Source organism: Meleagris gallopavo, chromosome 16 (assembly GCF_905368555.1).
Source record: "Meleagris gallopavo chromosome 16, MGAL_WU_HG_1.1, whole genome shotgun sequence".
NCBI classification, from domain to species: domain Eukaryota; kingdom Metazoa; phylum Chordata; class Aves; order Galliformes; family Phasianidae; genus Meleagris; species Meleagris gallopavo.
In genome coordinates, this window is record NC_139419.1 from 1,421,665 (window position 1) to 1,446,102 (window position 24,438).

General features: G+C 41.1%; 1 long non-coding RNA gene across 16 annotated transcripts in view; it reads left to right on the forward strand.

Moving 5' to 3' along the window:
* LOC109370191 (uncharacterized) overlaps nucleotides 1-24,438 on the forward strand; it is a 206,398-nt gene that overhangs the window by 63,203 nt on the left and 118,757 nt on the right. For 12 of the 16 annotated variants that reach the window (XR_014886888.1, XR_014886892.1, XR_002120088.2 and 9 more), the window contains one exon: nucleotides 4,014-4,213. This is a non-coding gene — a long non-coding RNA (uncharacterized LOC109370191). Of the gene's footprint in view, nucleotides 1-4,013; nucleotides 4,214-17,554; nucleotides 17,670-18,179; nucleotides 18,261-21,329; nucleotides 21,482-24,438 lie in introns of all 16 variants that reach the window. The other 4 variants (XR_014886883.1, XR_014886884.1, XR_014886885.1 and 1 more) reach the window with 4 other exon arrangements.

Genomic DNA, 24,438 nt, shown 5'->3' on the forward strand with positions numbered 1-24,438 from the left:
CCATGCTGCACTACAGTTATGCTGTTCAAGCGTTATGCCAGGTGTGAGATGTGCGTCTCACATGACGTGTTTGTTAGGTCTTGCTGTATTTCTGAATTGTTAGCACAGCTTCTGTTGTCTTCTTGACATACTGGAGATGCTGGCATGCTACTCAGCCATCCTCAAATACCTCTGTACATTTCTTAGAATAATATATGTCAAGTTTAGTATGATGACGTGTTTTACATCTACTGTTCCAAGAAAGATAGTTTTGGTCATGTGCTGATCAGCACAGTGAATAACCTGCTTAAAATGTCACCTGAAGCAGTGCAGGTTATCATCAGTACTGACCATGAAATTAGCCCAGGTGCTCTGAACTTGTATCTGATACCTTCCACAGACAAAATCAGCAGCCCATCAGAGCAGCTGTTTCCCACGAGCCGGGGTGAGGGAAAGCAGCCACACGAGCTCACGCTGCAGTCGTAACTCACCTTTCACTGAGTGATGAGTCTGGCATCTCTCACTGCTTGTGATTTTAAGGTGCAAGAATCCTTCAGCCAGACCCCAGGTGTGCAAGCTGGTGACCTGCTAATCTTTTCTGTACTTCAGTGTCACCTGTTCCTTTTTTTTCCCCAAAAAAACCATCTGTTCATCCTGGCCTGCTGGACAGCAAAGGAAAAAGAAGCGACTTGGCTTAGTAAGTAGGGCACCTTTCATCATGTGAAACAAAATTGCTTTTTTTCTTTTTTTTCTTTTTTTTTAGACAGTCCAATTTGGGAATGTGGACATGCTATAGAGAGCCCTCACATGCAGAAACTTCTGCAAAGAGCCCTTCTTATAGCACTTACTGTTGACCACAGGTACCTGCAAGAAGAGTTATTCGTGCTGTGCCTTGTTCCAGTGGAGATGCCCAGTATGTCAAAAAGGAGGAAGAAAAGTGCACCTCCTGGCTTAGAAAAACCTATAAATACAGAAAGATAAATTAATATGACTGTAAAGTACAATTACATGCCTCTTCTCTGCATGCATGGAGAAATGTAGGGCTGGCCTTTGGAGCTTTCTCCAGTGAGGCACCTAAGTTTGTTTGGGAAGGGGAGTATAACAGAAGAAATATTTAAAGGAAAAAGAATGAGACTTCTTTCAACTTTTGAACATCTTTCCGAAGAATTTATAGATGAATTGACTAATATACAATGATAAAATAAAAAAGTATCTGATTGGGTGTGCCTTGGGGCCACCCTCAAAACGAGATGTGCATCTGCATGGATATACCTGCTGTGTGCATCTCCTGTGTGACTGGAGGGCAGGCTGCAGAGCTCGGGATGCTTTCTGCCTTTGGTTTTGTGTCTGGAAGGGTTGACTCCAGCACACCATGCTGCCTGCTCTGCTGCTGGGCTCGTCAGAAGAGGCACTCTGCCCACTGGTGCTGGGATCTGATCGGGACATGATGTGACTGCATGTGTGAGCACAGGGCTGCTGGCTGCTGCTGAATCTCCCAGCAGGGAGGTGGAAATCTCCGCAAGCTAAAGCATAGCTTTGAGCTATCCCAGATATATTTCCACCACAGCAATCTGCAGTACAGTGCTGTCACTGCTGTGCCTGGGGGTGGAACGAAGGTCTGTGGGCACACAGCGTTCACCTCACTGGAGTTTGTTCCTCGTAATGCTGGAGCACAGCCTGGGAGAGCAGCGCTGCTCTGTGATGCGCCCTGGTGTCGTGGCTGTACTGAGGGTCAGTGCTACACAGGGGACTCTGTGTGTGTGTGTGTGTGTGTGTGTGTGTGCGCTCTAAGTACAACACAAGGCAGGGACAGTGCAGGATTACCTGGTTCCTGAGAGTATATTCCTGACCAGAAGCTAAACAGGCAACTTCAGCACCATCAGTGAAAGCAGAAGGTTAAAAAATAAAAAGGCTACATTTTTTTCCTCCTTTCTAAATGAGAATGTAAAATATTTCAAAAGAATTTTTTTTTTTAATGCTTTGGTGCCTTTCTCTGCAGATATCTTTTATGTAGAACCAACAAGCTCCGTTGCTTCTGCTGCTGTGTTGTGTAGAATTCAATGGGAACATAAATCTTAAAAAACCACAAATATGGTTCAGGAACCTGCATTGGTTCCTTGTCAGACTTTTCAGCTGATTTTCTGTGTTCGCTAGTTTTCATAATGCCAGGTGTGGGGTCCTTTATCTGTAAGAAAATAATAATTTGGCAAGGACCAAAGGCACACTTGTTAGTACTCATTGATCCAGACTTGTTCTAGATATTGAGTGTCACTGAAGGAAATCAAAGGCCCTGTAGTCATTCTCCTGTAGATAGAAAAGCTTGAAGATGTTTTTATGAAGATCACAATTCTGAATGTTAAAATCTGTGGAGAGGAGGAGGATGCTTGGTTGTAGCTTTTTGAATTAGCAGCCAATATTGCACGTTCATAATAAAGTCACTGACAAAGCTAGAAACATTTCTTAAGCTCCAGATGGCTGCTGTTCTTTATGGCTTGTTTTAGGGTGCAGACTTTGGTTTCATATATTTTGATAATCTATCCTGATTATTGAACTAATACTCATAGTTCTCCATGTACTGCAACTGTACCCTTTGAGAAGCTGCAGCATATGGCTTAGTAGGGGAAATTTTGAAGCTAAGAAAATCTCTGTAGGTGATATCTCTAATTTCTTAGGTTCCGTTAAGGCTGAGACCTGTGACTTTGATAATGTCTCTTTAAACATTTTGAGTGACAAGATTCTCATTCTACGCATGATCTTCCAGTGGATGAGGAATAGTCTTGAAACATTTTCCAAAGTCTCTTCTAAAGACCACCCTTTATGTTGGATCAAGTTCTAAACTGAACCAACAACAAAAGTAAAAGCATATGGAAGAGTTTATTGGATAGAAAATGCAAAGGGCAAAGCTGCATAAGTGTTTTGTGTAGGTGACAGAGAAGATGGGAGCTGAGAATCCCAAGCCTGGAGCTGCTGAGCAGTTGCCACAGCAGGGGTTGCACTGGCGGATTCTCTGCAGTGTGACTGCAACACCTTCAGAATCAGAACATCACATAAAGCAAGTATCCATGTAGGAGGAGGAAATAAGGAGCATTGTAGGACAGAGTACTTTTTGTAGGACCCTGCAGTAGCACAAACATGAGAAAGCTGAGTCCAAATATACACACTATTACAAAAGTTTTCTTTTCCATATTGACCTTGCTGGTATTATTCTGCATTTACGTTCCTGTGGGCAAAAGAAGAAACTGAGTGTGACTCGTGGACAGAGTGTGGGCTCATCCCACAGGGCTTATTTAGAGACATCAGGAAAGCACTTTGAAAAAAAGCGTAAGGCGTTTGTGTTTTACTCGCTTGATCTGTGTGTACAGTTGAGTGCTGGCGTTTTTCACGTACACACATGAGAGATGTAAAATGTTTAGATTAAACAAAGCCAAAATTAAAAAATATATTGATTCTCTCCTTTCCTTCCATCCTTCTTACTAAAAGTTTTTGGCTCTTCTACATCAGTGACTGTGGTCTATATTGGCATTTACGCTAATGAAGAGCCCACGGTGTTTCCCTAAATGTTCTGCTACAAGTAGCTTGTTAATAGCTTCCATTTATCCAGCAAAAGAAAGACTGCAATCTCCAACATGTTGTGCAATAAACCAAGGACACAGAAGGGGCATGAAAGTGCAGTCTCTCCCTAACTGTGCCATCCTTTATTCCAGCACGGTCAAATGCTTTGTACAGGAAGATGAAACCTGAACTGCAGGTCAGAATAAGCTTGCCCAAGGATCTGTGCTTGTTCCTCTCCAGAGATGGAAATAGACAGAAATGAAATCTGAGTGAGGCCCTGTGGCTTGTAGCACAGTGGTTAGTGGTAAGTTTGTCTAGGAAATTATTATCATGCTCTAATAGAAAGTAATGATACTGCTTGCTGCTTGTACTTCATGCTGGGTGAGAGAAAAGCTTATGAGCAGAAATAAGCATTCTGTTTTTTAACCTACTTTTCTATGGTATGTGATGAAAATGCTAAAATGTGAACTTTATTTCATCAGGTTTATTCCATGAATAGAAAGGAAGACAACACTCCTGATCCTCCTCCTCTTGATATACCAGCAAGATTTCAGGGTGACAATCTTTGAAGAGATTCTGAAACATCAAATCAGGAAACGATGGGAATAAGCTGATTTCTTCCTGAGATAACACTGAGAGCATCATTGCACGTCTGATGGAGAACAGAAAACGAGTGAGAAAGGTAAGACAGCTTCTTTAGAATTAGTTCTTTTGCATTTCTGAAACACGAAAAGCAAAATTAAGTCTTACAAGGAAAACATAATTAAGTTTCACTTGGATAAATTCCATGGCTATAAAGAGCTAATAGAACAAGCACTGTAAGCAAGTGAAATACACTTAGCTTACAGAACTATTTGGCCATCATCTGTACACATAATCACACTGATTCATGTGAAGGTGATACTTACTTAAAATAAAGGTGGGGCACTGATGTTGATAGTTGCTTTCTTAACTTGCCACTGGTGTTCCTTCAAAAAAACAAGATTTGCTTCTAGGTGATCTTGTGGAGGTCCAGCAAAGTGATAGCAGCAGTGCCAGGAGTGTAATCCACGTATGGTTAATCTCCCAGCCTGTACTCTAATGGCTGTTCCACTGAAGAGTAAAGATTCTTTCCAGAATTAGTCACAAGGACTAATTAATTTATCTTCTTCTAGCAATTAGTTTTTCTTGCTGTATTATAATGGATTCTGTGTTCATCATCCAATCAGCAATTTTGAAATGGTCATTTAATGCCTGCAAACCATAAAGATTAAAAAAATACAAATACTGAGATCCTCTGATTAAAAATCCATCGGGTAGGAAATGAGTTTTATCTCAGTGAAATTGCATAGTAGAGAAGAAGTCATAAAGATATAAAAATACAGAGCAATCAGTGCCAAAATTTAGAACATCTTTAGGGGACATTAATATTTGCATGTATTTGTCACTAATTAGTCTGTCTGTATTTCCCTGCAGAAGGCAGTCTTCTAAAACAGCCCAAATTCTGTAAGGTGATTGTTTATTTCTGCCATAGGCAAAAACCAAGTGATGCACAGTGCAGTTGCTCAGCTCCCATTGCCCCGCGTGCAGCTGGACCCCAAGCAGTGGCTCGTTGCTGAGCACGTGTGGGGCATCCCTGTGGCCAGCTGAGGTCAGCTGTCCTGCTTTGTCACCTCTCAGCTGCTTTTCCCCCCATCTCCTCATGTTGGGCAGCGCGAGAAGCTGTGAAGACCTTGACTTACCATAAACACTGCTCTACAACAACTAGAACATTGGAGTGCTATCAACGTGATCTTCATCTTAGATCCAAAACACAGAGACCATACAAGCTATTATGAAGAAAATTCACTCTATCCCAGCCAAAACTAAGATATTTTTATGTGCTGACTTTAGAGTTGCTCTTCCTGCTCATTTGGTGAACAGCATTTGATGCTCCAGTTACGATGCTTGTTAGCAGCTGCAAAACCCAACCTTAGGATGGGGCTTAGTTTTGCTAATAAATGGCCTTATAATCTCAGAGTTTTCCTTTAGAAAGCTAGTGGAGAGCATTTTTTAGCAATTGAGTTAGCTTTCCTGTAATCATGCTGCTTTTCAGCAAGCCTTGAACCACATCCCTCTGAAAGTGATAGATGATTTATTCTTGCTGCAGGAGGCTGCTGAAGTTGCTCATTAACAGTTATTGATGCCATAACACTTCTTGCTATAACGGACTTTCTTTTGATTATTAGAACTTCTTTTAGCTTCAGTTCTCAAGAGCTTAGTCATAGCAGCTTAATCAATATTTTGGTGTTTCTAAATGGGATTTTTTTTAAATAATTTGTCCCATTTTTCTTTATTTACTAAAATGTCTATTGCAATCAAAGGAACTGTTTCCTCCTTATTTTTTTTCCTCCCAGAAAAGGTTCTTTCAGAAGTTTCAGCAACTCTTTGCAATGACCAGGAATATGAATTTCTGTATATTCTGTGTTTCCTGGATACTTATACTTTGAAATGTTCCAAGTGCTTAAGTTATTGCAGATGATGTCATCCAACAGACTGTGTGCAAATGACCAGCAGGCACTGATTCCTGCATTGATCTGGCTTTTGATTAAAAAAAGATGTGACAAGGTTTCCATTCATTTAAATGGGAATATGATTAGACCATTAGCCGATCTTTTATTTCTTTTAAATAATGAAATACTATACAAATAGTTCAGAGGAGCTGTTAGTACTACAAGTCCTTCCAGTTGTTAGCTTTTCTTTGTTATAAGATAATCTATAATGACATATTTTCAACTCTCTTGTGATAGCGCTTTGTTCTGTATAATGCTTAAAATTTTTATTGCAAGACGTTTCTCTTGGGTTTGAGTCAGTGCAAAAACCAAGGATGAGTTCTCAAGCACGGCATTCTTTCCCGTGATTTCTGCATTTTGTGCTGCATTTTCTATTGTAGGTTGTACGCAGCATATCTGGTGGATTCCTTCCTACTTCCAGCAGGGATAAGAGGGTGGTTTTTGATTTTCTCATTCTTAATGAATGGAAAAATAGCCCTGCTTTGACTCTTTGACTTACAGTCATAAAACTGCCCAAAGTTTACTTGACAAAAAAGGAGTGAAGAGCTTCTGACCTGCTGGAAAGAAGTGTTTCCCTCTGGATTCACCTCCCAACCGCTTCCAGCAATCAGTCTTTCCCATTTAAATTTGTCAGTACAGATAAAAATCAGACTTCACATTTTGTACCAGTAAAAAAGAAATCCGATTAAATACAAGGGCTGCTCTGAAAGTAAGGCCTTCCTGTTTTGTTGTGCTGGCCCACAGCGTCAGAGGCAGCTGTTGGTGGGACGGCAGCAAAGGCTGAACCTTCCCACCAATATCCCATTGCATTTTGTGGCCGTGTGACAGAGGCAGCAGAGGGGCACAGTGGCAGAATGGCATCTGGGAACAATACTTTTTTTCTGCTGAAACACTGAAAGGGTTTTGTAAGGTACCCAGTAAGAGATTTCTGCCCTAAGATCCTCTTCGGGATGACAATTCCCATTCTCTTGCTTTCTGGTGAATAATTTTTATTTCTCCTGAAGGAAAGTTTATCTTGCTTTTGAAGAAGATTGTCTAACTGGAATTAGTTCGTTACAAGAGCAGAAGGAAAGGTGCTTTTGTTTTTTAAAGTCTTCAGGGATTCAGTCTAATCCTTAACTCTCCAAAGTTGGTGAAGGGATGTTTGTCCAGGACTGCGGTGCTGCCTGCTTGTGAGCTTCCAGAGATTTATCCAAGCAGGGTTTGAAGCAGGTGAATATTCTTTTCAAGCTTCACATTATCTAAACATACACCTTCCTTGGGGTTTAGTGGTAGTTAGTTCATGTTGGTTTTTGTTTTTTGCATTCCAGGGACCTGTGTGTCTGTCTGAAGTGTGAAAATTACCACCTTAAATAACAGCAGGACAAGGCACGTCAGATACAAGTTTTTAGACAGGGCTGACTGCTGATTTTGTGAAGACCCCTTTTTCATATTCCCTGCCAATTGGCAAACCCACTGATGCTGAGCTACTCTGCTGATGGTTTTATTTACTGGGGACTGAATCTGGTTTGTGTGTCAAGCTTGTGACATACATCTCTGAATTTTCTGGAGTGAATGACTTGCTGGGTGACAAGTAGGTCTGGTGCAGAGAGAAGATTAGAACAGAGCTGCTTTGCCTTGTGGCCCAGACTTTTAACTACTTGAGAAAGAAACAATCTTCCCTGTTCTGTAGAGCTCTTATAAAAAGTCTTGGTATCTTTTTTTTTTTGTTGTTCTTTCCCTGCAGCTGTCAAAATGGTACTTAGCAGGTTTATCCAAAAAACTGAGAGCTGGGGGTATAGTCACTGAGCTGATCCCGTTTTAATCATTGACCTTAAGTGGAAAGAAGCAAAAAATCAAACAAATATTTTTTTTTTTCTGATCTTTGAAAGGCTGCCAAAACTAGCAAAGTTGAATTCACTTGGGACAAAGGAGTTGCTTTTGTTTTCCTGCTTCTTTCAGCTTTGTTGTATTTTTTATGGCACTCAGCTATTGTAATTGGAATACAAAACAACTTTGCATCAAATCCCTCTGAAACCAAGATATGCTTCATATTAGTACAATGCTACCCAAAAAATGCTTGTGTACCTTACATGTGTATAATTTATTCCTTCTTGGTAAGTATTCTGAATTCACGCAGCATTTTTTTGTTAAAGGACAAAGATGGAGAGAGAATTTTCCTACACCTCTTTGGCTTGAACAGAATCAAAGTACTTATTCAAATGCAGCAATTTTGAAAAAAAAAATATGAATCTTAATTTTTTTGTATCATACAGACTGCTGACATGAAACCCCCTGCAGATGTTACTTTTATCCTTATTGCTCAATGCTCTGAGGGGCATACACCTGTTCACAGGTTAGTGAGCTCACATACATGCACAGCCCGTCCAATATTCATGCATCCTTCAGGTTCAGTACACTGGGAATAAACCTTAGAACAAAGGCATTTTTCTTAAAAGGTCATTAAAGCTTTCCAGAGGCCAGAACTGTTTAGTAATGTTCATGTAGTGAATTAAGTGGTGTCACATTTGTGATTAATGTCAATTAAACAGCTTGGGCTGATTTTATATGATCTAAAGCAGTTTTGTTCCATATTGCCTGCTGTGGGACATGGCTGCAACTTTGGCTCTGGCTGTGGGCTCCCCCAGAGCTAAGATGATAGATTCTGGATGTCACTTGCAAAGACTGGGAGGTGAATTGTTCAGTATTGGTGAGGATTCTTTGTGTACTAGTCAACATGGTCTAGAATATTTTATTCACTGCCTTGCAACTAACATGAGCACAGGAGAACAAAAACGAACTGGGCCAACTTTGTTTCCTTATGAACATAACTCTGGTTATGTCCATACTGGTTCAGCAATAGAATCTTTTGCTTTCTTGGGAGTGTAAACATTTGCAGGATTAAATAAATAACAACAATTTTAATAATAATAATAATACAGGGACTCCTCCATAAGTCAGTCAGGCCTTTCCTTCAGTGAAACCACCCAGTGCTGTGTAACAGGACAAGATGAGTACAGTTTTGAAATCATTCATGTTCACTCTGAAATGTAAGGACACTGGCTGGAGTTTGATTGATGCAGGTAATGGTTTTTGCTACCAAGGACAGAACTTACAAAAAAAGAATAATTCAAGAAGCTGATACTTTGTAAATCTGATAAAATGCATGTTTTCAACTGGAATTCGGGATGTTAAGTAACTGCTTGTAAATTTATTCTGCTTCCATGCTGCTTACTCCCCTGGGAATATTTATAGAAGACAGCCTTCATTCTGGTGAGCTGAACAAGCTTAGCTTAGTTGTCTTTTGTAAGATGAAATCTTTGTTGCCACCATCCTTACAGAGACCATTCTTTTATCAGTTTCAGTTTGTCCTCAGCTATTTTGAAGTATGAGCACAAATGTATTGTAAATCCTGTTAATATGCCTCTCTCATTTCTGGAGATGCCTTTCCAGATTCATGCTAGGGTTTAATTTGTCTTTTCTTTGAGGCAGAAATGCCACACTGGTGGCTCATCACCATTCTCAAAGCCTTGAGGCTCTCTCTTCCTCTGTCATATGGAAATTGAAGTATTTCATGGGAGTCCATCTGTTCTGATGAAAGCAAGCACCTCACATTTTTTGACCAGCCCAGAAAGCTTTTAGATAGCAAGCTGCTTGATTTCCTGAGAGTTTATTGACTGTTGGGCTCTACCTCTGAGGCAATTCTCCTATGCAGAGTAGGTCAGGTACATAAGACATCCCACAGTGCATACTGTAAATCAAGTCTCAGGCAGGTAATAATCAGATCTAAGGATTTTAGTCTTCACGTGCCTTTGTCTGAGGTAAACCACAAAACAGGGGTTCTGATAACTGTACTAGGATAACCAGAGGTTCATTTTTATAATGAAATATAATGGCCTATTTGAGTTTGATTCTTTCTTTTTTTTTTCCCTAGAGCAAAATTCTCTTCCTTGCAATAGTAAATATTATTGTGCTTCTGGAATAATAAGATACTGTTAGGAGAAAAATCCTGTATTTATCTTTGAGATTGGATTGAGATGTTAGCAACAAATGCAGCCATTTATATGTCTCTTCATGGCTATCCTATCCTTAGCTGTCAACGTTTTCTTGAAGCATCTCTCCATTGTGCATTGTCACCTTCACTTTTTTCCTTAGTTAGCCATGCTTTTTGTTTGAAAAACAAGAACCAAATATGCAAGAAGAAAGACCCTTACTCCTTCAACCCTTCACCTTGATAGTCATACTGATAGCCATTATAACACTAATCCATCACGAGCAGATTTTTTTGTAAGAATCTCTCAGTGGAAGACGATATGTCAATTATCGTGTTACTGAATGCTAACTACAGTGGCTCATAACTTCCAAAGGCAATGCCTTATCTTACGTCCAGTTACCTTCAAGTATCAGACTCCCTTCTCTGGTAGGTCGATGATCACTTTTCTGCTACTACTGATTTCACAAATTGGAGTTCCTTCCTAGAAGCACCCTCATATAGTTGTCTGTCTTGATTCTTTATCAGTTGCTCTTTCTCTCCCGCTGCTTTTTTTAAACAATTCCCTTACAAACTGGTTTGATAAAGCAACTCAGAGAACATGATGGTTCTCAGCCACTTGAAGGTTGATATGTAGTATAGTGAAGCCCTGTTTCATATTAAATGAATTTGTTTCCTACAATGCTTTACTGTCAGCCTTCCAGAAACATAGTTCAAGAGTGGAAGAAGGTTAATTCACTTACAGGAACAGGCCATTTTTCATTTTATTGTTTAGATTCGTTGTATTGCTAAATCATTATCTAGCAGTTAAATATCAGGTTACCCTCCACTGCCTTCTTCAAGGAAGATTTTGGCATGAGTTGTCTGAGCCTCAGGGGAGGTTTAGATTGGATGTTAGGAAGAATTTATTTACAGGGAGTTGTCATCAAGCACTGGAAGTGGTAGAGAGAGTCTCCATTCCTGGAGGTATTTAAGAGAAAGCAGACGTGGCGCTGAGGGACGTGGTTTGGTGATGGGGCTTGTTGGGCCGGGCTGATGGTGACCTCGATGATCTTTTCTAACCTAGACAATTTTATGATTCTGGGAGCAGTAATCCACAGTGTGTGTGACTGCAGGACAGCATACCACTGGAAATGTGATTGACGTTTTTCACTGCCTCACTGGGTTGCCTCTTCCTCAGTCCCTTTTCCATCCTTCTCTCCTCCCCTCCCTCCATCCAGCACTGGTGTTTTACGTAGTTAGAACCAGCAAAATCATACACAGCTTTCTCTAGTGCACAACTTAAAAATGTAGCTTACTTTATTTCATGAGTCATTTGTGCTCTCGAACAAGATGAGTAGAATAGATTCCTTTTTCATGACAATTGAGATAAACGGGGCCAGTATAATTGACAGAAGGATGTGATAGATTTGTATTTGATGGCATTTTCATGATTGGGATGTCAGTGCAAAAAGACCTCTGTTTTTTTGAGGACTGCCTGCTCTGCATATGCTAAAATTGGGTTGCTTTGAAGATACACAGAACTAAGCCCCCAGATGTCTGTGCACTTCTGGATGATATTGGATGGTAGCTGTTCAGAGAGGAAGTACTAAAATGAAACCAGTTTCTTCAATCGGTAGGAAGCCCAATTCACTTAATTTTATACCCTTGTGTGTGCTCTGTAAACATGGTATGCTCTCTTATTACATTTCCACCTCGGTAATTGAAAAGTTCATACAGAAGTTACACGTGGGAATTGTTATTGGAAGGTGATTTCTTTTTTTTTCTGCTCAATAGATACAATTCCCAAGCAATTAAAATTTTTCTGTTATACAACCACAGAATCTCTGCTAAAAATTTCACAGGAACATGCTGCAGTTGTAGAAGAAATAAAACCTTTGAAAAACAGAGTATTTGTAGTAAGGTTAACCAAACATCTAAACATTAAAGTTGTGTATTGACTTTGGACAACAAAAAGAGTTGAGAAATATTTCATGCTGTACTTGGTTGGTTTTTTTGGTTTTTTTTTGAATGCATAGAATTTGACCCTTAAAGGCAATGGCCTTGTTTAGAGCAGTGCAAGTACAAAGCTTTAATGATTAATGAGTTTTATAAGATTCTATAAATGCAAGTTCTGCTGTTTTCTGAAGATTTGTAAAAAATTATTTTATATACATTTTCAATCCAAGCATTCAGCCTGGGAAAGGCATGAGATAAACTCAGTGTATTCTGCTTGGAAAACAAGATTTTGCTCTTTGGATCTCCAATGGAGTGTACCTATATAGTCAGGGAACACAAATATAAACACTGTTCAGGTCCCTGAGAATAGAGATGAAGGCAGCCTTTCTGCTGGAACAGGACTTCTGTTCCCAGAAGACTTGTAGAACTTAATTCCGAGTTCGCAGAGGTTAATGAAAAGCGTTCAATTGATTTTTCTACTCTGCTTTTATATAGGATACAATGCCATTCTCACTGCTGCAGAACCAGGTCTCTTCCAGTAGTACATTTAGGCAATGCAACTGTCATCTCTTACTTTTTCCTCTGTCATCCTCTCCTTAGGAAGCAAATTATGACTGCTTTATGACAGTGCTGTTATAGGAGCAGCATTCTGTACACGTTGCTTTGTGTTCATAGTAGAAAGCAGGGAGAAAGGTGTGTTTTGCAGTTGGAGAAGGTTTTGAAGGACCTTAAATTCTGAGAAAGTTCAGGTAGAGATCTAATGCCCAGGAAGTTCTGTTGGCTTCCAGCCACTGAAGAAGGATTAGCTGTGCCAGAAAATTCTGTCCAGGCTCTTGTCTTGGGAGGTATCTTTGGATGTTGTGTGCTGGGCCACCAAGCCCTTTGAAACTCTTGCTGACTTCAGGTCACAGGAATGCAAACTTCTGTAGGTACTGGACAATGGATTGAAAACTGTAGTTTCATTATTATTATTATTTTTCCACTACTCTTTTCTGCATCTAGGTAATGTGCAGGATATCTGAACAGTGGTTTTTTGGGCTTTTTGTAGAATAATGTATATGTTCTTGTTAGGAATATCAAATTCCTTTTCCTCAGTCCAGTTAAGTGCGAAAAATGGAATGAAACATACCTCAAGAGAGAAACAGAAATACTAAAATGATAGTTGTGTCTCAATAATCTGCCACTTCAGTGTCCACCATGACACTTGTGCCATGCTTCTGCATCTGCCTTGTCCACATGAGTCCTACCTGACACAAGGATTCTGAGTTCCCTGACTTCCCAGTGTAGTGCAGGATAGCACGGGCTCTGCTGGGACTACTGGTTCACTCCATGCACTGATGGTAGTATGGTCTATCTCAGAGACCAACCTTCTTGGATCTCTTAAGGTGAGTAAATGCTCGCTTCTGGATCTCCAGTGCATAACCTCAAACCTCTGTATTGACGATTCCTGCTTAGTTCTTTGAATACACTTTTCTTTAAAAATTATTCTTAAAAAAAAAAAAACTAATTAATTTCAAGACATGATGTGAAAGCTTATCCTCTGCTGCTGTAAGATCTAGTGTCAAACTTCCTGTGATGACAGCATATTTCCTATTGCAAATTCCTCTACCTACCCCAGTGGCGGTGTTTATGACACTGTTCATTTTTAATTATGGCTTTCCTGAAATTTTAGGGAAAATAGTCACCTTTTTTTCCCCCCTCTTTTTACCCAATACGTAATCTTTTCAACAGTATTTAATCACAAGGAAAGTATTCGACGTAGGTGCTGGCATTTGGGATAATTTTCAGTACTTCATGAGAGTCAAAGGGTGGCATTTGCCTTTGGATGTATGTGTGCACTAAGGGAAGAAAGGTGTCCATCTGAAAGAGCGGTTTGACTGAAAGTCTCTTCCTCAGTAGGAAACCTTCTATTGATTTCAGTGGATTGGCAGAAATCAACCCAGTAGGTAATTAACACAGGTAGAAACCTGGCCTCATTTTTATGGTATTGCTTAATGATCGTGTTCGTTGCTTTCTTACTGTTCTTCAGAAATGCCGTCAGTTATCATTCATTGAATTTCTTTTGGTTGGGTCTGTCTGATTCTTTGCTTTTCAAAGTCAAAGGGTGAACAAGAAGTGCAGAATTTCATCACAAAAGCTGTACAATGCAGAGGAATTGACACCTAGAGAAACAAGCAGAGTTAAACAGGATTTGACAGGCTGCAGAAAAGAGAGAATGAACAAGATGCAAACAATGAGCAGCAACTACTTATCATTTCACTGGTCACCACAACACATTAAAACTTTCAAAGGCTGTGAAATTAATTGCATGCAGAAGAGCACTCAAGGTGCTTAATATTTTGTCTCTCTGGGACAATTTGCTAAGAGCCATCTTTTGAACTACAAATACAAAGCAGGAAAGATGGGGCTCTCTCTGGCTGTGTCATTCTTCATTTTAATGAGGAAAAAATGTCACACTGAGCAGTGTGAATGTGAAATATTATAATATGCTTCAGTTTTATGTCAGAGCAAGTACGTTTCTTAAAAGAGCCCTAATGATTCTAAATTTTAGACCTTGTTGACAAGACATCTGCTTACTTGGCCTGTGGTTTGAGTCTCATGTATAAACTCATTATCATATATATTAAAAGAAACCTATTAAAATATTTGCATTTTAAAATGAATGATTAAAAAGAACCCATCCACCCTACCCATCTTTCAGAAGCTTGTTCTTTTTGTCGTGCAAAACATTCCACTAGGGAGAGAGAAATAATACGCTAGTTATTTTCAAGCCATTTAACATTTGGGTAATTCTTATAATTACTTTTCTCTTTAATTGTTAAAGCTGGAAGGCTTATATAATATTACTTTTAAAATTCATAGTTCAATGTAAATAATCTTTTCTGTACCCGCAGACCTCTCAGCTGGATGCTGACTATAACCCTAAGGGTGCTCATTCCTCTTTTTGGTCTTATTTATTATTTTCTCCTCATCAGTTTTCTATTATTCTCTTTCCTGCCTCTTCAGCTGTCTAGATGCACATGTAATGGGTGAAACAACACTTGAAGCCTTGCTGCTTGTTTATTTAAACAAACCATACTGAGATGAAAAGAGCTGATGATTACAAAGATGTAACAAATCTTATCTAAAAGCTCATCAGGCTCTTGAGAGATTTTAGAAGATCTCCCACCTGGACTTGAGGCTCTGAGATCTTTGCCTGCTGCCCGTGGTGCAGCACAGAGCAGGATGCTGCCCTTGCTTTGGTGGGCAGGTCGCTGCTTGGCTCTGTTACGTTCCACTGAGCTGGTGGTTTGCAGGTTGCAGGCAGTTCTTCTGGTCTCCTCTGGTAGATCTGGTAGTCACAAGAGAACATCAGAATATGTCCACAGGCCAAGAGGCCGCTTGCTATGCAGACTGTTTTCTAGGTCTTGTTGTTAAAAGGCCTCTGCAGAAGGCACGAGAGGAGTGCTGCAGCATGTAGTGGGGAAATAGTCAGCTGAGAAGGTTCTGCTGCCTTCCAGCCCTGAGCACCCACGAGGCTGGGGTGGCATGGGTCTGCTAACACACCCACCAGCATCGTGCTGGGATTTGTATTTCAGATGCAGCGGAGATGAGATTCATTTACTTTGGAGTACTGCTGGTTGCTCTGAGATGAATTTTGTTTGGTGGCAAGGCTAGCAAGAAACTACTTTGCTGCTGAGGTTCTCGTGCCTAGCGAGGAGACGTCTTTATTTCCATACACTCCTCTTCCACTCTCCTCTCTTAAAAAAAATAATCTTTGGTGTGTCAGTTTCCTGAAACATGCTTAGTGCTTTCTCAGGCATTTAAACCATTTTGTTGCATATTGAAAGCAGCTGTATGGGAAAAGGAAACGGCTCCTGCTGCTTCACAAAAGCAGTATGTATAACATCACAGCTGGAAATAACATGTTTTATGAACCTGATTTATCTCTCTGCTGTGTGGTATAAATCCTGCTTCCTCACTGCATGGCCTGCACGTGCATTTTCATGCATGTGCATTTCACCTAATCCTGCAAGGTCCTGAACAAGGTGCAGAGGAAGGATTCAATTAAAAATAAACATTGATTAAGGGATTGCTGTAACTCCTACACATCCTCTGCTGCCTGCCAGGGCAAGCACTCTGTAGAATGGTACAGATCAATGAAAATATTTCCTACCCACTGGAATTATTACATACAGTACCTAATACAATATTTGAAAATCAGAATTATAACCCATGCAAAGCAGAACATGCTAACACCTCACTTAACACAGTCCCTTTGTTCCATTTCATGGTTGTTAGCAGACGATAGACTTTTATGACTTTCATTTTATGACATTTTCCCTTTTGCACAATGTATTTTGTTGCCAGTTTTCACGGATTGCCAAATCCTTTGTAGAAGGTCAGCTGCCTGGTCCCTATTAAAATATCCCAGTTGTCCATGGTCCTTAGCTAATTTATTGTCCCCTGTCCCCATGATGTTGGGAAGGGTCATAGGTAACTGAGGCAGAGAGAGAATGAGGTATGTGGGTACTTCACATGATCAAGATGTGTAGGAGTCAAATGCAGCTGCATTGCTTGCTGCCATACAGGGCTGTCTGTGAGTGAACTGCAGGTGCAGCTGTGCTCCGAGCTGCCAGCCCCAGCTGCCTTTCCAGCCCACCTGTACCAGCAGGTATCTGTGAATGTCACGTACTCTTCTGACTGCTAAAAGCCAGGGAAGCTGCATTCTGTTTCTCTTCATAGATAATCCAGTTTCTGATTTAGTTGCCCTAGTATCTTGTCCTGTGATGAACATCCAGTATTGAACTACAAAACCTTGAGTATCTCTGTGTCTTGACTATGTACAGTATGTGCAACATGGTTATTATGAAGGTTAGGCAATGATCAGAAGCCCAGCATGCTTGTTACTGTGTAAACCCCAGCAAGATGTCCCTGTCCTGCAATTTGAAACAGCAAAGATGTGTAAGAGGTGGGAAGTGCTGTTTGAACAATGGGGAAGCTGAAGCACATTAAATCCCTCACCCAGCATCACACACACCGTCTGTGATCAGTTTGAAAAACACTTCTGTCTTCAGTCTTTTGCCTGTAACTTAGCAGCAAGTCTTCTGTCCTGCATGTGAACCCAACAGGTATACAGCCCGGTGACAGTTACTGATTAGCAAAAAAAAGCTGTGATGCTTTATAAAGTGCTGGAGTATTTTATGTTTTCATGCCTGTTGTGGTGTCCTTCCCTCTCAGCATGAGACAGAAAGAGAAAGAGATCCTCCAGATAACAGTGTCTCGTTAGTTACCAGTTCAGCCAAACGTGCTAGTTTGTCTGTCACTACGCTACGGTTATCTGCAGGATAGGAATAGAAAACTAATGTCTAATCTTTAAAAAGGGCTTAGGAAAATTACTTCAACCTTTACCCTGCCCCAGCTCAGCTCTGCTTAAATCCTAAAATGGTCTAAATAGCTTTTGTTTCCAAGATGGACATCAGGGCACCGTACAGGAGCCACAAGGAGGGAGGCAGCGGCAGCTAACTGGGGACAGAGATCTGCACATAAAGACAAAACTGAGGAATGGTACATTTCCAACTTTCTTTTTGTTTCCCTAACAAAGAAAGGTGCAGCTGTGCATCTGGAAATCTGGGAAACCAGCAGGGGAAGGTGCAGGTTGGACAAGGAGCAGAGCTCTCATCCTTGAATGCTAGCAAGAAATGCTGACACCTAATTCAGTGAGTGTTGAATTCTTTCTCTGTGTCATTGTGACTTCTTGGTCTCCTAGAGAAGATCTTGGATATGGTTGTCTACTAAAACTTTTAGGAAAGAGTAAATAAATCTTCAGTAGTCTCTGGGGATTCCATCTGTGGCAGCAACAGGCTGCAGTGCGCTGAGTCGCAGCCTCTCATAACCACTGGAGAAACCTTCGGTGCTTCAGGAGTGTCTTGAAAACATCACCCCAGCTTAGGGTGGAGGAGGATAGCAGTGTATCACCTCGTGATACTGGCTTAAACATTTTTACTTTAAAACACATTTGCCTGATGGGAAAGAGAAGATGTAAAAGCCCATTTCTCAGAAGAGAGCGCTTTCCTTTGGTCTTGTGGGAAGAAAGAGGGCTAATCTATGCTGCTCGAGGATTTTTTATTTTCCTTTAACCTCAATTTCTACTAGAAAAAAATGGTAATTTATGACCATATTTACTGGCTTCAAACTCATTATTAATTTACCTTTGCATTTCTCTTCAGTCTGGACTGTGCTGTCGCACAGAGCAGCTGCCTCACCCCACATCACACGCTGTGCCCTGGTAGAGCCTTCTGCATCCCGAGGTGAGTGGAAAGGAGACTGCAGGCCTGCATTCCTGCCCTGCTGGCACACCCCTTCATCAAATAGGAAGGGCAACAAGGACGAGAAGATGGCTTGGCATGGTCCAAAACAGGATGTAAGGAGCAGCCTGTGCTGCCTTGGCCTGTAGTAGTATTTCAGGATGCTTCAGTGAGATTCATCTCAGCTGAACACCAAGTGCCTCCGGCTGCTCCACTCCATTAGGTGTCTGCACACAGCGTTAGATCTAACTGGAGTAGAAACTTGATTTGCTTTCACTGCGTGCACTTTTGGATTCAAAGTGGTGTCCTTCCTCCTCCCCAAACAAAGGTGGAGTAATGGAAATAGCAGTGAGTCACCAGGTATACGGGGGAGACTGGCAGTAGCATTAGCGGTTCTCCTGTCATTCTGCTGCCCCTCAGAGTGCATTGGGCAATGCATGCCTCTGCTCAGGGTGTCCGAATGCTCTGGGTCACCATGGCAGTGAAAGGCCCTCCATACTTTATGGGAGGTGTTTATAGCATCAATCTCTAGGGCAGAATTAGAAAAGCTACTGTGAGTACCTGTCCTTGCTGTTAACTGCCTTACTGTTGAATGAAGCACAACTACAGCAAATGGCCTTAGGATGTATGTAGAGAAACTGGAACGTAAGGTTGTAAGTTTCTAGTGTGTATTATGGTTGATATCTCAGTAGTGCTTGGGTTTGGGATTGGGACAGGCAGCTGCTCGCTCTCTTTGCATACAGCATGGCCAGCAAATGTTCAGAGCTGGTGTTCTAATTGCAGACCCCCAGCCCCTCCCATCTGCACTGCAGCTGCAGTCCCTCTCCTGGTGCTGGCACAACACTGCTGCAGTCTCTTGTTGCCAAATAATGGAACTGAGCTTTGTTAGTGAGGCAGGGCAGTGTATTGTCTGTGTATTTTGTTGGTAAGGATACGCTGTAGCTGTTTTTTTCTTTATTATCCATAAAGTTGAATTATTCACAAGCAATTTCACTCTAAAGAACTCTCATGTACGTTTAAAAAATAGAAACAAGGCTTCACTTTCATTTCATTATGTTCTAATCTTTACAAGGGTTTGTGCTTCTGCTCCTGAGATGCCTTTGACTTACAAGGAGAAGGTTACCTCGTACCTTCTAACGTGCACCCTTATTTGACAGCCACCTTTCAGCTCAGTAATTACATACACAAATAGCATGCTATCAAAATGTACCGTTAAATACATATATTTCTTTTAAATTCTTGCAGCTTATCTATTTGGGAAAACATTTCTGTACCCGTAGACAAGAATTTCAGTAGCTAAATTGTCTTTCCCATTGCACTGAACTTCCCCAGAGTCCTTGTAGATGTTCAAAAATAATTCCAAAATACCTTAGGAATAAGTATGTAAAGAACTAGTGCTCTGATATTGAAAGTACGTGAGACCAAATGGGAAATTGTCTAAGAAGTAATACCAGGCAGCTACCCAGTACATGGCAATGCAAAATGTGACTTCTTCCCTTCTTCCATCAGAGGTGCTGCTTTTAACTGATACACTTCAGAGCCCAGTGATTAAAAAGTCTTGCGAGCAGTATGGAGCCACTGCCAGCTCTCATGTTATCCTACAAACGTTAGCAGTGATCATCCCTATAAAAATGTGCACGTTTTGTTAACTGCTGTCATTTATTTCAGAGCACTTATTGCTATAAAACATCAAAGACGGTTTAATTAAGAGCTTAAATTTTTTATGCTGTGAAGTAGAAATATTTATGAAAGACCTCATCAGAGGCAGAATATTAAAACAAAACAGGTGTTTTAGCAGAAACACAAATAAAATGTCTATCAGTAAACATTAAAAAAATCAATTATTAATCGCGGTTCTTTTAATTCCTATTGAATTGCCTTCCAAAGATTCTGTGCCTAGCAAAGTATATGGCTCTGCAGTATTCTCCTATCCTACCTCTTGGCCTTCCTATTTCTGTCCTGGGGTGCAGCTGAATGCATGATATGCATCTTCAGAAAAGTTCTTAGGATCAAACTGAGATGAAGGTTATAACCTAATAGAGCCGAGTGTCTGAATTGCTTCCTAAGTGCTCTGTTGGAAGAGATGACTTTGCCATTTCCTTGGCACGAGCAACTTTTCACTTCTAATGTTAGTATTTCTTCACCAAACCCGAGAAGTTCATTATGAACCCTTTGGTGGTCTGTAAAATGGTATGGTGTTTTCTAGCTCTTGCTCACATTTTTATTGCTAGAACAAAATCAGATGTAGTTGTCTCTCCACTGTACCTGAGCTTGTAAGGCTGCAGTGTCCACTTTGGACAGGCAGATTGGTGTGGCAGATCCTCTTTTGGTCAACACCAGCTTTATTTGTCTTTTGAAACCCAAAAGTTCTGGGCCTTTGGCTCAGAGCAGCCTGTAGGCTGCCCCCAGCTTCTCCTTCTGTTGTTACTGCCATAAGGTTGCCCCCCGCCTTAAACCACTTGCTTGAAACACTGCATTTGTATTGCAGCATACTATAAATTCTGTATTATTTATAGTTCCCTCACAAACCTTAAGGAAAATGTTGCTTTTGGTTCCATTGAAATTATGGTTGGGTCAAGATTAATGCTACTAAATCTCCATTTATTTCTGAAGATAAAAGTTGTGTTTGTCTTCTAGGTTTTTAATTATCCGTATCTGTTTGAGCTCAGAGTCTACCCTGTGCTTAGCAGGGGGCCACCAGCTGTGCTGGAGCGGGCTGATTCACAATAGGTGGCAATAAGTAAGGATGCAATCATGGTAATTAGCAGGTGGGAGGGAGATGTTCTACCTTATGTAGCTCTGAGAGCCTATTCTAGAAAAGTCCAAGTTTTCACTGCTGGTTGAGAAATGTGATTGGGTGACAGGATCTATGTGAGCTGTGGGTAGAACTGAGAGGGAGGTGGAGCAGGGGAGGGGGAGAGCCAGGTGTTCCAGTCACCTATAAAAAGCTCTGAAGAGGGCTGAAGGTGCCTTATCTGTGCTGTGGGTGCCTTGGGATGAGATGTTTGTTCCTGCTCCAACTGGAAAAGCTTTATTGATTTATTTATTCTATGGAAAACCGGTCTGTCCTAGTAAGAGCCTCACTAGCTGGGAGGTGGACTTGAAGCAGATGAGAGTACAAAAGGAGTGAGGAGGACATCCTTTTGTGAAGCTTTCCCACGCTTCTTGGGATGAGAAGGAGCAAAGTGCTGCTGCTGTGTCTGGAAGCGATCGGTCTGCTGAAGGTGAGTTCTTGTTGCTGTTACTGTGAGCTCCTTCATCTGCAAAGGGGGAGAAATGCTGATGTTTTGGTGCAAATGAGGAGTGAGGCTGAACATCTGAGAAAGAGGAGGGTGCCCATTCATGGGGCAGAGCCTTCCCTGAGGGCAGCCTGTGACTTATGCTGTGGGTGCTCTTTCCATATAGAGCTAAAAACGTGATGGAATGCTTATCTCAGGGCTTTTAAGCTATGTAGATAAACCTAATCTTTGCTCTATTTTCATACTGATGGCAGTGATATTGTTGCAAAATTTAGAATGCCAGGTAAATATTCAGTTTCATCGATCTGTCATCCAGTTCTATTGTAATTGTCTGTCAAGTGACTCTGTTTTCTCGCTCCAAACTCCTAATGGAGCTATTCACTTTTTTCCAACAACTGTTGTTCAACTCAGTGGGTGAACTTGGTTGGCAAAGCTCCCGTTGGTGGTATTGGAGGCCAGATTCCACATATGCTGTTTCTCTGCTAATTAGTGGATTTATGATTTTCCCCTTTCCAGTTCTCTTCAACAATTAAAGGAACTGCAGTGAGTGCATCTCATGCGGTCTGCTGCTTAAGAGAGGGAGGAAAGGAATCAAACTCATTAAAACATATTTATCCTTTGTGATGTAAATTTGATGACTTAATTCAAGGTACAAAATGGCAAGTGAGGTTGCCTGTCAGCTTTGTTGAGATTGCAGTATGTGAAAATGGGTGCCTCAAAGACAGAGGTTTCCAGTAACTTCAGCTGTGAGCAGGTTTATTGTAGCTGTGTGTCCAGGGCTGGCTATGACAGTGATCCTCCTCTCTTCATCTGAAGTTAGCAAAGAAATTAGACTATTGGCTAAGACTCTTGTGGTCTTTGGAGTGGCAGAGCATATTTTCCTTAAATCTTCCCTCTGGGGAAGTGTTTACATGAATGCTTTAGATTTATTTTTTTTAAGGTAATCTTAACTTTCAAGTTATAGAAAGGTTAATCTTTCTTCTGTTTCCTAGTGCACAAAATCCTTGCTTACTGGAAGCTGCAAAGAAAGTGTCATGACTCAAAACATGGCACAGCTCTGGTATTACTGGTGGGCGGGGAGGAGGAAATCAGCTGTTGTCAAAGCAGCTGTTATTTGGGTAGAAATAAAATGCTGCAGGTTTCACCTGAAGAGTTCCCTCTAGCTTCTTCTCAACTGCTCAGTTCCTTCATCTACTTTAATTTGGCCAGTAAACTGATGTGTGAAAATCATGTGCTAGTTCAGAATCATTTATCCTGTGAATAACGTGCTTGAAACTCCCTCAGGATGGCATTAACCTTTATGTCAATGCAAGTGAGGAGCTTTGTGTGATTTCTTAGGCTGTTGTGTGCTAGGTGTGAACCGAGTGCAGTTGAACATAGTTCATCTTGTAGCAGAGTAATTAAAAAAATGTTTTTGTAAGGGAAACATTGCAAAGATGCTCCCTCTGAAATAATGGTGCTGTAATTGCAATATATTATTGTTTTTTTTATCTTGTGTCTACTTTTTAAAGCTCATAGATTATGATGCTCAGACTGAAAGGTATTCCTGCTTCTTCCTCATCTCCCCAGTCAGCTGCTAACTTAAATGCAGCTCTATTTCTAACTACCCATCAGCACTTGCTTGACCAGCCAGAAGATACTTTCTTGTCTTGTAACGTCTTGATTCGCATTTTGCCAGATAACCAAATAGAAGATAGTCTGTTGTGCAGTGCAAGCTGTTGATACCAGTGACAGAATAGTGAAGTTGGCTAATGTTGTGGGACAAGCGAACAGGAATGGGAGTAGTGTGCTGAAATCAAAAGGTCATCAACATGTGTCTGCGACTGCTCCTTCATGGCCCTGTTTTTAACACAGGGGACTTGACTCGTTCCTTGAATCTTCTGAATACTGTATTAAGGAAGGACTTTTTGCTGTAGACATCATACAATCACCAAGGCTGGAAAAGATCATCCATTCCAGCCATCCATCTACCACTAGTGTTTCCCTACTAAACTGCATCCCTCTGTACAACATCTAAATGGTTCTTGAGAACCTCCCAGGAAATGTTGCATGGGGCAGAAGTAAACTCTTTGTTGGAGTTGCTCCCATGGCTGCGTTTGCACTGCACATCTCCTGAGTGCTGGTGCCATAGGAACAGGGAGGACTGCTGCTCCTACTTTGGCGTGGTATGTCAGCGATGTGTGCTGTAGGATGTACTGCTTCTAGCAGAAGATATGGCAGGACCTAATTAGCCGGCAATTATCTAACGTATAAATTAGCTAGAGCAATAGATTCACTGCTACCTCTACATACGGTGTCAGAGATCGCAGTGAAAGGCTGCTCTGAACTGACTGGTCTCTTTTCAGAGAGCTGCTGTTAGGGGAGTTTCCATTCTGGTTTCTGAGGCTGGGATTATGGCCCTATGCTGTGTAGTAGGTGAGTACCTGTAATTCCCTAGAAGTCCGTTCAGCCTTCTGTGAGCTGTGAGTTTTCCTTTGGGGCTCTTCTGGGCTGCCGATTTCTGTGAAACTGAACGTCCATAGCTCTGGGAATATTTAGGTGTTGTCAGAGGAGTGTGTTCGTGTACCTCGTGGATGTCTTGGCTGGGGGGGAAGGGGGAGAAGCACTCACTGTTCTGTGTCTTTTCTGGTGCCAGAGGAGCTAATTAATGAGAGAGGGGAAACGGCCCAGACAAATAGAACTGGAATTGAATTCAAATGCAAATTTCACCTGGGGACTTTCTTCTACTTTCTCTTAAATTTTGGAGAGCACTGCGAGATGAAACTTCTTCTATAATGTGCCTCAATTAGAGCAATGAACGCAGAATTGTCTGAGTATGTGCTGACTGTGGAACTTCTGTGACTTGTTTATCTGAATGGCTGCGACCTTTAAATGTGGGTTTTTAATACTTGAATATTTTTCTTGAAATCACATACTTTTAAAAATACAACTTTACAGGAGTT